Raw genomic sequence first — 14,849 nt, 5'->3', positions numbered from 1 at the left:
GTTCCATTGAATTACAGTTCTCATGAAAACGGGTAAACGGTTTGAATGTTGTTTTTGTGGCTCGATATACAAACGTGTTCATCCGACAAAAAATAACATTCAGCTTTATTCATTCGCACGTTTCTTCCTAGTAATAACATTACCGCTTCATCGAGTCTCGTGTTTCTTGTCTGAAATGACTTCCATGCATTTTGATCTTAGTATTTCTTGTCTGTGTGATTAGAAACAATTTATTATCGAAAGAAAGCTAACTTTCCAGACAGGAACGGAAAAGCAAGTTATAAATTGATTAAGCCATGTCTATGTAACAAACTAACTGGAAGTTAGTGATGTTGTAACTTATAAGTTAATACAAAATTAATGTTTGATTATTCGAAGATTTTTATTGTTATTTTCACTTGTTGATTCTCTTTTTTTATCCTATTTTTTTACGTATAATGGCGCTTCCATTTCTAAATAACCCTGCGTTTCTTCTCCACGATTGTATGCCTATTTAGTGATTTTGATATTTCTAGTCTACAGTGGTTTTCCAATTGATTTTTGTTCAACTCGTCTATACTAGCGTTTCCATTTGTTAATGACAAGGTCTTAGTGTGTCCACGTCACAAAAGATTGTCAGAAGCATTTGCTAAGTTTAGAAGGAGAGGCACAATACTGAAGTACAACAGATTGAGAATATATGTGAAACAACAGTATTAGTAAGACTGTCTGAGTGAAAAACAGTCTGCAAATTTCGTAAACAATAACTAAACGAGTATTGCATGAATTACAATGTATTAGTTTTTGTGGTAAATGTAACTTTCGAAAGCCGTCTTTTACAACTGGATCGACCATGGAAATATTCAGGAGTTATTTAAGCACCCATTTGTTTTCGTTAGATAATTATAATGTAGCCTGATGCCCATAGGTCATCAACGTTGATTGGAAAACGAATTTCGTGAGCAGAAAGAGAACTGTTGATGCTTTATGTGTGGTCAGTTATATCGTTGATTAGAGAAAGAATTATTGGGAGAATAAAACGAATTGTTGATGCTTTATGTGAGGGTTAGTTATATCATTATGGATAAGAGAAAAAATTGTTGGTGCTTTACGTGTAGTCATTTATGCCATTGTTGATTAGAGAAGGAACTGTGGCAGAATAAAATGAATTGCTGGTGCTTTGTATGTGGTTATTTATGATTAGAGAAAGAATTGTTGGGATAGTAAAGCAAATTTTTCTTGCCTTATGTGTGGTTATTTATGCCATTGTTGATTAGAGAAAGAATTATTGGTGCTTTGTGTGTGATTATTTTTACCATTGTTGATTAGATGAAGAATAGTTGGAAGAATAAAACGAAATGTTTGTGATTTATGTGTGGTTATTTATACCATTGTGGATTAGAGAAAGAATTGTTGAGATAATAAAACGAATTGTTTGGGATTTATGTGTGTTATTTGGTGCTTTACCATTGTTGATTAGAGAAAGAATAGTTGGGATAATAAAACGAATCGTTGGTACTTAACGTGTGGTTATTTTCACTTTCGACGATTAGAAATAATTGTGGGAATAAAAGGGAATGTTGGTTTTGTTTGTGGTTATTTCTACCATCGTTGACAAGAGAAAGATTTATGTTGGAAGAAAACTTGTTGCCTTGCGGAGTTCTAATAAACATTGTTGAGTAAACAAAGAATTCTGTGCGAAGGAGAACTGCTGGTATTGTATGTACTTATGGATTGCATTGTTACTTAAGATATATATGTTAGGGAAAGTAACAGCTGGCGTTTATTCTGGATTTGAGAAAGAGCTGTGTGCAGAAACTGAAGTTTTAGTGTTTCGTCTAGCCATATTTTTATCATTTTTGAAGACATGGTGACTACAGTGTGGGTGACATAAAACATTATCCTTTGCTTTCACTCACAGGTTTTGAGAATAGTCGTGTGTGTTATACAATTATTCGTTTGAGAAGATGCTTTGTAAGAAAAACAACAACAAATAAATGTTGATGTTGTCCAGTTTATTGGTTCGCCAGTTCTTCTAAATGATAGTAAATTTTAATAAGATGATAATGAAAAATAAATACTTGGTGTTAGAAATAAATAAATAATATTATCATTAATCGTTACCTAACAAATTTAAATAAAATTGATAAGAATTATAATTCACTTACTGAGTCTAGTCCACCATTACGATCACTGTTCTTATACATGATGAAAGACATAACGCCTACATTACTACTGGGTCCGATCCCAGCCGACCTGGCGAGTCCTAATATTAACGAAAAGCCTCGTCAGCATTTTCATGTTGCAGATTCAGTGCTTATTATTTTTCACTCTCACTTGTAATTTTTTATAATGTGCAAATTCTGTAGAAATTAAAATGTTAGTGTCTTTTTGCGTATAATACATTACTATTTGTCTAATATTTTACTACTTGTACAGAACGTGAAGTGTTCATGTTGTATGTGTGTGTTAGACTACTGTTTGTCTGATAATATACAGCTTGTGCAACAAAACTAAGTGTTCGCGTTGCTTGTATGTGTGTTTTTTTTATAGCAAACCCACATCGGGCTATCTTCTGTGTCCACTGAAGGGAATCGAACTCCTTCCTTTAGCATCCTAACTCCGAACAGTTACCGCTGCCCCACCGGGGGGATTCATGCTGCTTGTATGGGAAAAAATACTGTTTAATAATATGCAGCTTCTACAGAAAGTAAAGTGTTCATGTTATTTGCATGTGACAGCACTGTCTGGTGATGTACATCTTGTACAGAAAATGAAGTGTTTGTGTTGTTTGTACGTAACAGAGCACTGTCTGGTAATGTACATCTTGTAGAGAATGTACAGTGTTTGTGTTGTTTGTACGTAACAGAGTACTGTCTGGTAATATACACTTTGTACAGAAAATGAAGTGTTCGTGTTTTGTCTGCAATAAAGTACTGTTTGACAGAGCAGCTTGTACAGAAAGTGAAGTGTTTGTGTTGTTTGTACATAACTTGTTTGATAACGAGCTTGTACAGAAAGTGAAGTGTTTGTGTTGTTTGTATGTAACAGAGTACTGTCTGGTAATATACATCTTTGTACAGAAAGTGAAGTGTTCGTGTTCTGTATGTGATAAAATACTATTTGATAATGTGCAGCTTGTACAGAAAATGAAGTGTTTGTGTTGTTTGTATGTAACAGAGTACTGTTTGATAACGTGCAGCTTGTACAGAAAGTGAAGTGTTTGTGTTGTTTGTATGTAACAGAGTACTGTTTGATAACGTGCAGCTTGTACAGAAAGTGAAGTGTTTGTGTTGTTTGTATGTAACAGAGTTGTTTGATAACAGCTTCTACAGAAAGTACATGTTATTTGTTTGGTGATGTACATCTTGTACAGAAAATGAAGTGTTTGTGTTGTTTGTACGTAACAGAGCACTGTCTGGTAATGTACATCTTGTAGAGAATGTAAAGTGTTTGTGTTGTTTGTACGTAACAGAGTCTGTATGTGATTTGTAAAAATACTGTTGTGTATGTGATAAAATACTATTTGATAATGTGCAGCTTGTACAGAAAATGAAGTGTTTGTGTTGTTTGTATGTAACAGAGTACTGTTTGATAACGTGCAGCTTGTACAGAAAGTGAAGTGTTTGTGTTGTTTGTATGTAACAGAGTACTGTCTGGTAATGTACATCTTGTAGAGAAAGTGAAGTGTTCGTGTTCTGTATGTGATAAAATACTATTTGATAAAGCAGCTTGTACAGAAAATGAAGTGTTCGTGTTCTGCATGTAACAGAGTACTATCTGGTAATGTACATCTGAAGTGAAGCATTATTTTGAATGTGGATAAATATATATATCTCGGGGCTGATTTGAATGTGTACCTTTCGTAAGGAAAATGAAGGAAATTCAGTTATGGACTTCAGTCAGCGTGGTTTTATTCTAATTTTCCACTACGTGCTGTTCTCAAGATTGTTAGAACACGAACTGATGTCTACGTTAGAAAATATTTTATCTGTATTGTTTTTCTTTCTGATCTTCAGTTTTTTATTTCAACACGTGAGAAAAAAGTGCTATGAACTAATTCTGTGACTAACCACCCGTTTCGCATGATAGCTTGTATCTTTATTACGGAAAACGGATAAACAGTGTTGTTACTACTTCATCACTACAAATGGCTAGATGACATATTCACCCCTCTTACATACGAATACTAGTTTCATGAATATTTCTTCAAGTTTTTTCCCGCGTTTCTGTCCGCTGACTTAGGTTTCACTGGAGTAATTTTTCACCCCACGCTAACGAAGGCTATTGGCCACTTCTGACGACAGTAGGTGGAGAAATAGTTGCTGGGTGAAACGCATAGGCCGGAAATCGGTTTCCTTCTGCTGTTAAGGTGTGGCAGGTGGGTAAGAGAAGAGCAGTAATGTATAACCACCCAAAATATATTTAGGTGGTATTCATCAACCACAGAATGACAATCATATCCTACCAAAACGCTTGAAATGTGTTTCATGTTAATTTTAGAACAGAACACACTGTTTATTGTGCTTCTTGTGGTCTCGACGAAACCCAATCTTATCGTTTTAACAGTGATCGACAGAAAAGACCGTCGCTTTATGACTACGCCTCTTTGTCAAGTTCTTGTGTTGTGCTGGTAGGTTTTCAGTGTTAAGTTACAAAGAAGGAACTTTAGAGGTACTTTCCTTGTACATTTTTTTTTCATTTATAGTGGGTGTTGTTTATTTGTCACGAATCTTATTTCTTTCACTAATCTTAAACAGAGCTCATATAACTTACTGGATTAGGTGATACGGTATGTATGATAAACGTCAGTATGTTGATTCCCTCTGCTCTACCAAGTTTTAACTCTCCTTGTGAAACCTCTCCCTCCTCCCAGTAGCACAGCGATATGTTTAGGGATTCACACCGCTAGAACCCGGGTTTTGATACCCCATGGTGGGCAGAGCGCAGATAACCCATTGTGTGACTTTGTGCTTAATTCCTGATAAACAAAACCATGTGAAACCAGGAATATTATGGTGGGTTGCTTGTTTTGTTACCCTCAGGCCTTCTACTTGTATATAGCGTAGCTTCACCCAAACACGTTGGGACTACGTAGTGACGTATTTTATTGAAAATTGTTTGTTTTTATTCTGTACGCGTTAGCCTTGTTAGAAACACTTGTAACATTTAATTATAATAAAATGGCAGACATCTAGATTTGGTATGTAATTTGTCGTCGATGGGGCTTTGTTGTATAATCACACTTATATTTTGTACCATGTCCAACTAATATGTATTCAGTTTCTAAAATTCACTCACTTGTTAGTTTTATCCTAGTTTCTATCTTCAAAATGTCTTATCGTTCTTTGGGTTTAGAGCCGAAAATATCGTTAAACAGTGAGGGTCCCCAAATGATGAAACAATGCATGTTAATCTGTATAAGTGGAAATATAAGAAAAATATGCTTAACTATCTATATTGTAGCCATGTTAATGTTTGTTGTTTTTTTGTTTTAGTTTCTCTTCTAAGTGCATAGCTTGTTGTGATCGAATGTCTGTGTCCCCGACTCATGCACACAATGATTTATTTCTGTTTAAATGTATCATTGGGGTTGAAAAAAAATCGCTACTGTACGCAGTTCTTTTCTATATTTCTTATTCGTACGTATAAATGTTAGATAATATACACACATGCGTATCTAATTACAGGAAGCTCTCAGATCCGGGACAACGGTTTATTTATTGTAGAGCGTTAAGCGGTTTCATAGTTACACCTATGTCACGGAAACCATTTTCTTAAGCAGTCGGAGTAAATTAGAGTATTTACATAGTTTCAAATGAGATCCGGGCATTTCATGAGCTTTTCACATCTTCCTTGGCCTAAAGACCCTTGCTGTAGTTTCTTGTTTCTATCTCTGGTAAAAATTATTGTTTGAAACCGTTAAACATCTCTAAGGTTCCTTTTCGTTGTAATGTTGGTAATGTTGTGAAATTATTATGGACGAGTTCTAATAATATAGATGTATACACACGCACACATTTATTTGTATAAGCAACCTCAAAGTAACGTAACTCAAGGAATCTTCAAAAGTACTTCTTTGAATTTAGAGGTAAATGTACTATGCATGTATATATGTTTTAACTTTGTTTAATGCAAAATGAATCATATTACTAGACATTTCTATTAAAGTAAATAAAATAACGACTTATATCTCCAGATCACGTGCTCCAATTTAGTTTCATTTAGAGTAGTAAACTTGTGGGATGTCGATAGTTGTTGACCAAACTGTGATAGCAAAATATACGTTCTGGATATATGGGTCGTTATTTTATTTACCTTAATAGAAATTCCTTGTACTGTATATAAACTTTTCTGTATCATATTTTCCTCATAAGTTGTCATATGCATTGTTACATATGCTATGATTCTACCACAGGTTCAGTTTATCATTACAATATTGTATTTTTCAAATAATTATAAACCACTAGTTCAATTGGCCATCGTCTCTGTGACTCGTTAAGTTTAAGGGTTAGTGTCAGCAATCAAAATGAATTGTTCGTAATTTCAAATGAAAAGTAAATTTATAACGATAGAAACCTCACCGGCTGCTCTGGATTTTTTTTTTTTTTTCCTTACTGGTCATCAGCTGCGAAAACTGAATAATTACTCATGAGTTTCTGTTACTTTCCAGAAAAGCGTATCCGTTGGTTGTGGTAACAGTTCCTGATGTTTTGAATGTCACCTATTTTTTACCATTAAAAATCATATTTTATATATATATATATGGTAAGGTTTCTTACTATATGCAACTTAAATGGGTTTTTTTTTTTCAACCACCTGTTAATCAGCAATAGGCGTTTAAGAACATTGGTAACTGGGTGAAAGATTCCTTGCTGTAAAATGGTGTTAAACGTGCAATTATTAGATATTAAATTTGCATCTATGTTGTTTATTGAAAGAACCGTGTTATTATTTCACGTACACCATGCAACACTTTGTGCACTTGAAGTATAGAAATTCGCATCTCATGATCAAATGATATAACAGGAATAATAATGAAACAAAATTTTCTTTCCTATGAATCACAATCAGTTTCGTCCCCTAGTGGTTGAGCGGTAAGTTTGAAGCCTTATAACGCCAAAAATACTGCGTTCAGTACTTGTGGTTGGCACGGAATAGATAGCATATTTTTCAGCCATTTGATTAATAACAAACAAATAATAATCAGTGTATTTGAAATTCTTCTTTTCTACAACAACAAAAAAAAAAACATCCTTTGATCATGAAATGCTTCACAACAAAACGACCAGTGGAAGTGATAGGGGGAACATTATTTTATCTTTTTATCTAAAGCTTACTGAATTTACTTATGAATCGCTAGAAAAACTGCAAACTTCCTTTAATACGGTTTTCATGCAACAGTAGTTTTGCATATTTCATATCTAAATGTTTTTGTAGTTGAATTAACACATTTTCATAATTTAAATACATTTACACTGGTTTAAAATTAATTCTTTTGGCTCTTTTAAATATTCCAGCAGTATTATTTTAATTTAGTTTATATGAGTACTATAAATGTTATTGTACAATAACAAAAAATTTTTACTTAAAAAATTCAAAAGTACTAATTGCAAACATTGCAGACTGTAACTGTAGGTATGAAACTGTGCAATGCTACTGGTTATAGAGTAGAATATTAGTGTAAAATAAACCAGAAGTGTTTATACCTTGTATAAACCATGTATGAACTTTAGTGTATTATTATTTAGAACATAGTTTAGAACCAAATTGACTGTAAACTAATGCAACAGTACTGATTAAAAACTAAAGGAATACAACTTTGTTGATTAGTTTGGCTCTATGATACAACTATTTATTAAATACAAAAAATTACTAAACATTGTTAATTGTACAAATATGGTATTGGTAAGAAAACCAATAGATTAAGTGAACTGTTAATAAAAGGAAGGTTAGATATAATGAATTTGCTGATTGTAGAAAAATAAGAAGAGATTATTAGTTAAGTGTACTTATAATAAGAGCTTGTTTGTTAATGTGTTTCTGTATGTAACAGTGAATTGTTCAGTGATCTTTGGTAGGGAAAGGCAACTAGTGAAATCTGCTGCTGATAAAGGAAAGTAAGTGCTTAAACATACTTTTGGTAAATTAAAGTCATAACTGGTGCTTAGTGAATGTTCTGTTAGTGAAAGAAAACTTTTATTAAATGTACAGTTAATAAAGGGAAGCTTAATAGTTAAATATGGATTTGGTAGATAAGAGTTTACTAATTTAACATGATTTTAATATGTAAAATCTAATCAAAAGAGTGTGCTGTGGTAAAGGAAATCTCACTTGTTAAAGGTGCACTGTTTGAATGAACAAGGTTACTGCTAATATTAATCTATAAACTAACCAGAAGGTGTGTTGTGGTAAAGGAAATCTCAGTTGTTGAAGGTGCACTGTTTGAATGAACAAGGTTACTACCAGTAGTAATCTATAAACTAACCAGAAGGTGTGTTGTGGTAAAGGAAATCTCAGTTGTTGAAGGTGCACTGTTTGAATGAACAAGGTTACTACCAGTAGTAATCTATAAACTAACCAGAAGGTGTGTTGTGGTAAAGGAAATCTCAGTTGTTGAAGGTGCACTGTTTGAATGAACAAGGTTACTACCAGTAGTAATCTATAAACTAACCAGAAGGATGTGTTGTGGTAAAGGAAATGTCAGTTGTTGAAGGTGCACTGTTTGAATGAACAAGGTTACTACCAGTAGTAATCTATAAACTAGCCAGAAGAATGTGTTGTGGTAAAGGAAATATCAGTTGTTGAAGGTGCACTGTTTGAATGAATAGGGCTACTGTTAGTAATAATCCATGATGTACTATATGTATAATACTAATAATAAACAAATTAATGTTGTTTTTAAGAATCTCAAACAGTGTAAATGTTATAATAACAACTGTAAAATGATGTGTCAATGAACAAGGTTACTGTTGGTAATAGTCTATAGTGTAGCAACTGTGTGCTAAATGATCTGAAATTACACGGGCAAAATAAATATAACCTCTTTAGCTTGGTTTTTAGAAAATTAACAAACATGAATTTATCTCAAGTAAATGTTGTAAAGATAAACAGTCACATGTGCTGTTTAAATGAACATGGATGTGAAGTATAATTAGTAAAATAAACAGTAGCATGTTGATTCATCTTGTGGGTAAGTGACAAGTATGTATTAGTCTAGAAATGTTGCTTCATCACAATATGAATATTGTCCTTCTATTTGGCTATTAAAAGCTTTTTCATGTATGTCAATCTAGACAAGAATAGTTTGCTCAAAAATTAGAAATTTTGAGTTAACATGTAATGAGCAATGTATGCTTTTCCAGATATAGGTTTCTTAGAAAGTCTCCTGAAATTTATCTTTATGGAGGTAATCAAGTACAGAGAAATATTTACTAGAGGCACTTCCACAAGATCCTCAAAGGTGTTTCATTTCAAGAGTAAATAAGACCAAAATTAAGAGTAACAAATATCTTTATTTACTGCTTTTGAAGTTTATAAGTTGTAGCTTACAGAATGAGTAATTCTTCTTGTGATTGATGGCATACTCATGTTTAAATGATGTCATGAGAGTACAACAAATTGCAATGTCATGTGTCACTTTTGTTTATTTTAGTTTCTACTGGCTGATTGACAGACAATTTGCTACTGTATAGTTGTGTGAGTGGTTAAAGTAGGTGACATCTCCAAGTGGCTTTTGCTTTTCTTTAAGGACAGGACCACATATATTAATTTTCCTGATCAGAGAAATTAATATATATATTACTGTTCTTAACCAAACCTTGATTCTATAACTAGTAGCTAAGCAATGCCCTGTTGTTTTGTTGAGAAACACATTGAGTGCAGATTTTGAATGAGACAATTTAAATAGGTTTTATATTAAATAAGTTTTGTACTCTGCCTATGCAATTGCATGATTCCATTCACATTATGTAATTTGTATATTCCTATCCAAAGCCCATTCTACAAGTTCTGTAACAGTTATCTAGTCCTAACATAGTAAATGGTTTGGTCCTAATATAAACTACCATTAAAGATTGGAATAATTTGATGTTTTACTGTTATGTGAAATTAAAATTCAACATGATTAAAGATTACTGACTTGCATACGTGTAGCTGTTAATGCCAATGTGAACTACACATCTAGAAATATTCTTTACAAGCTGAAATACTTGTCAGCACACCAGGAATGTTTAAACTTAGTTAAAACAATGTAGGTTTAAAAGCAATCATATATTTCAAAGTAATAAGTTGAACATAAACTTTATCCTAATATTTAAAAATTACAACAAAACTTTTTCTTAAACAACAATTGGAGTTTGCTTTTTATCTATCAACTAATAAAGAACTTTGAGGTGATCCACACTTTTTACACCTCATTGACTGTGGGAAAAACATGGTTGTTTGAGAAACAATCAAGCAGTTTTCATACTTTGACCTTGAATCCGTTTAGAATATTAAATATTGTCTAAAGTGTTAACCTGTCAAAATTGTTTGAGATTGACTCAATAGGTTGGGAGTAATTAACCAACAGTACAAAGCAAAATATTTCAGCTGATACCTAATCCTAATTGATTAAAGTTTCTATATTTTTTATTCCTTTAAAATTCTGAATTATTACTTTTATAAATTTTAACTCTTCAGTGTCTTAATGTTAAGTCTGAAGGCTTATAATGTAACATACCAGATTTTGATATCGGTAGTGGGCACATCACAGATAGCCCATTGTGTGGGTTTGTGTTTAATAAAAACAAAATTACTTTTTATTTATAACCCCATCATTGGCGTTATATTTAGGAGAATTATTAATGCTTAGACAACCCACGTTAGACGAGAGGGCCTACATTAAATAAAAACTTAGTGTTTTCGTCATTATTCTAAAATAATTCATTGTTATATATTTCACCTGTACTATATTTATAAACCTTTTATCAAATGTACCTACACAAACACACGGTACTTGTAGCAGACATACTAGATAGAGTATGTACCTGTCATTATTCATATTCACAGTTTACATTTCATGTTATATGTGCTTATGTATATTCACTTTGATACATTGTCACAGTTTGTGTTATTGATGCTGTATAAGGTGTTGAAAATATTTGTTTACACACTTTGTTTCATATTACACAGTCTGACGAGTACATGAACACACCAAGCAAAGCGATTTCTATGTTTGTTTGAAGGTAAGCACAATACTACACAATGGGCTATCTATGCTCTGCTCACCAAGGGTATCGAAACGCAATTTTTAGGGTTGGAAGCCTGCAGACATCGCTGTGTCACTTAGGGGCATGTGCTATAACAGATTTGTTCAAGTGCGGGCTAATGCATGTTACTGTTGCTGAAAAAAAAGAAAGAAGGTACTGGTATACATTATTGTTGTAATATTTGTTATTATACGTACTGTTGCTGTTACACGTCCATGTGTAAAACATATGCTGCTGTTGCGATATTCTTGGTGTTACAATTCTGCGACAGTAGTTTAAGCCAGCAACTAATGTGTTTATGTTTTCTAAGTAAGACTTGTCATATTGCTTATGTATTGCTACTTTAATTAACATTATTGGTTAAACGTTTAATATTTCGCATGTTATGACATTTTATTTTGTTTATTACTGTACTTTTATTATAGATATTATATTACGTTGTTAAGTTAATGGATGTATTTAGTGACAAGTTCCGTTTGGAATATTTTAAATACTATCAGTGTACTGGGTTAAAGTGTCGCACAAACTTTAACTTATTTGACTAACTGATGAATATTCATTGCCAAAACACGCACATTTCTGGTCAAGATAACCATTGTGATGACCACAAATAAAGGAACATACTTCTTATGGTACAAGAAAAAAAAAGGTTCTGATAACCTCAACTAAGATGTCTGAGCGATTCGGTGTTACACATGTCACATGATCATAGACCCTAAATTTGGTGTTACACATGTCACATGATCATAGACCCTAAATTTGGTGTTACACATGTCACATGATCATAGACCCTAAATTTGGTGTTACACATGTCACATGATCATAGACCCTAAAGTTTACCAGTATCATGACCAGGAGTATAGTATTCGATTGTATAGAGTGGGCCAAAAGTTTTCACACCACTGTTTTTCGTAAATTCGTGAAACCCGAAAAATCTATATAAACTAACCACCGCGGAGCCTCCATTTTTGTTTCTTAGCTGGTTCTTGGTTTCTTTGGTTTTTTTTCTTACCCCGCTCTGATCAGAAGTCGGTATCTGTGTGTGTTTGTATTTCTCATAATACAATGTAGTGTTTGAAAATGCACTAAGCCCAGTACTGAAAGTCTTTGTCTTTTAAAAAATATAATTTATTATAATTATGCTTTATCATCAAAAGGCGTTCACACTGCAATAGTTGTTATATAAACACTGTTTCGACCACTACAGTCTGTTGCATTTCTACTAGCCTGACAACGAATAAAGAAAGTACTATTTAAAATATCGTAAGCCTAATAGTAGTCTTATAAGAAATACAATTTATTAAAATCAATCCTCATCAATTGTAGTTTATGTTTTTGTTGTTACACTTGTATTTTGACATTTTTGCGCTTAGTTCATATTACTGCATTTACGATACACTATATTTTATTGTTATTTCAAAACTGGCTTCATATTTGCTCTTACATATAGTGTTTATTTTCTTCTGTACAACTATTAGTGTACATGATTATTGTGTACACAATGGACAGATACTGAAAGCTATACTAGTAAAGACGAATTATTAATGTTTCTTTGTGATAGTGCCATTACAGAATTTATTACTAGCAACTTGAACTTGCTATATTTAGTGGTTGAGAGGACTTAGTATTATTCGCATCAGGAATATCAAGTTTTGTTATTTATCTATGTTTTTTATTTTATTTGAGAACACAAGGTAAACAACAACATAAAAACAGTTTTGTGAGCGAACCATATTTACACGTCTGATAGGAAATACAGTGTTTAAAAGTCTGGTCAGAAAACATAGTAAGACTAATTTATTAATTTACCTAATCGTTTAGCGCTTGGAAGATTAAGTTTCACGTGTAAATGAAGCTTATATCAGACTTCATTAAATATAATTAAGATTTTATGTTTGTTTTTAAATATGCATTATATGTATTTTCGCCTTGGATACTGAATGCATGGTGTAAATGAATATGGTAGATTTTTTATATTTGTTTAATCAGTAGTTAGTTAGTTACCTTAAGTTTCACTGTGCTGCTCGTATCACATTTAAAGTTGGATTAATGTGTTGCAGGTATCATACACAGTGTTTCATTTAACGTAACCACCTCCCCACAGCTGTCTTGAGGTGGTAAATATAGATGTGGATTTGAACACTCACTCATGTCTGTTTCGATGAGTTTATATATCTTTCTTTACCGGTTTGGTCCCTGTATTGAAGAATTTTGCGTATTCTCCTTTGCATTACCCAGCGTAAAGATTTGGCATAAAAGATTGAGCGAAACCGTTGTTTTTCTACGTATATCATACAGAGAGAGAGAAATCAAAAGTAATGAGTGCAGCACTGATAATACTATTGTTCATATATATTACTTCATATCCTATCAGGGATTCTGTAATCAGCAAATCGTAGGACCCTCAAGTAAGTTGGTTTAAAAGGCCAGTAGGGTTAAGATGGATATTCGAAACCTTTACATTAATTTCAATTCATTTGTAAAGTGTGTGAATACGAGATAAACATTATAGATGATATCTTCCCAGTGTTTATTGCCCTGTAAATATCTTTAACAAGGATTATACTATTGGTCTTAGTTTTACATTTCTGTTCATTATGTGCGATGATGTTTATTTTTGATTTAATTAGCTCATAAAAAGAATGGAAGAGCCGGTTAATTTTAATTACAGGAATATTTACGAAATATTTTGGCAGTGTATACCTTTGTGTGTGTGTGTGTGTGTATATATGGGTTGCACAAAATGAGAAACACCTACTGGAAGCAGCTTAATGACGTGTTTCCGCTTTTTGCTGTCGATATTGCTTTACTTCCTTGTGTTACGTCAGTAAGTTCCTGAAAGGTGTGCTGAGGAATTAGTTCAGTGTTCTCATTCATTTACACTTCAGATTGTCCATTGTGCGTTTAACAACAAAACAAACTATCGAATAGTGAGAGAAACCATAATTCAACACTGAATTTTCAAAAAGTGCAACTATATATATCCAAGAAGTTCGAATTCACTACATGTTGAATATAATTGGGAACGTACCTGAAAATAGTATAGATAGATGAGTTTTGAATGAGTGTTTGTAATTTGTTTGGGAGGTGACGAATTCAATTACCCGAAAAAAAAAAAAAAAGATGAACCATATGTAAAGAAATATTTAATATTTCGGTAAACTAAAAATCTTATTGACAAAATTTAAACTTAATACCGTTTTTTAAATTGACTATATTTAGTAAATATCATAAACGTAGTATGGGAAGAGGACATCAGGAGGAAGCTGGAAAGAAAATTAAGAGAATAAGAAAGATCGAAATTATGTAAGAATTCATTAGTTTAAACGTGAAGTTTTTATTTTTGCATTTTAAGAAGTTTGAGTGTAATTGTTTATTTAGCCTAATGGGAAGTTCGAGATTTACTTAATTAGCTTTGTATCTTGGAACGGGTGGTATGGGTATTAACATTTTTATTGATAATCAGAGAATAACGTTTCGACCTTCCTAGGTCATCTCCAGGTTAACAGAGATATAGTTAATATCCATACCAGCCGTTCTGAGATACATTATTATTTAAAGTGGGTCTCGTCATCATGAATTAATTAGCTTATGTTTGTAACACTAGATGGCAGAACG

At 32.7% G+C, this 14,849-nt stretch overlaps 1 protein-coding gene across 23 annotated transcripts in view; it reads left to right on the top strand.

Annotated features, from left to right (window-relative positions):
• The window catches only part of LOC143249061 (serine/threonine-protein phosphatase 4 regulatory subunit 1-like), a 161,005-nt gene that overhangs the window by 64,559 nt on the left and 81,597 nt on the right, over positions 1-14,849 (top strand). Inside the window, exon 1 of one of the 23 annotated variants that reach the window (XR_013027542.1) lies at positions 4,252-4,612. The exons of 18 other annotated variants lie outside the window; for them this stretch is intronic. The gene's annotated coding sequence lies outside the window, so the exon portion shown is untranslated. Of the gene's footprint in view, positions 1-4,251; positions 4,613-4,634; positions 4,654-13,206; positions 13,640-14,849 lie in introns of those variants that run through there. 4 more of the 23 variants (XM_076498324.1, XM_076498257.1, XM_076498280.1 and 1 more) reach the window with 4 other exon arrangements.

The sequence above is a fragment of the Tachypleus tridentatus genome, chromosome 1 (assembly GCF_004210375.1).
Source record: "Tachypleus tridentatus isolate NWPU-2018 chromosome 1, ASM421037v1, whole genome shotgun sequence".
In the NCBI taxonomy this organism is placed as follows: Eukaryota; Metazoa; Arthropoda; class Merostomata; order Xiphosura; family Limulidae; genus Tachypleus; species Tachypleus tridentatus.
This window is presented reverse-complemented; position numbering and strand designations above follow the sequence as displayed.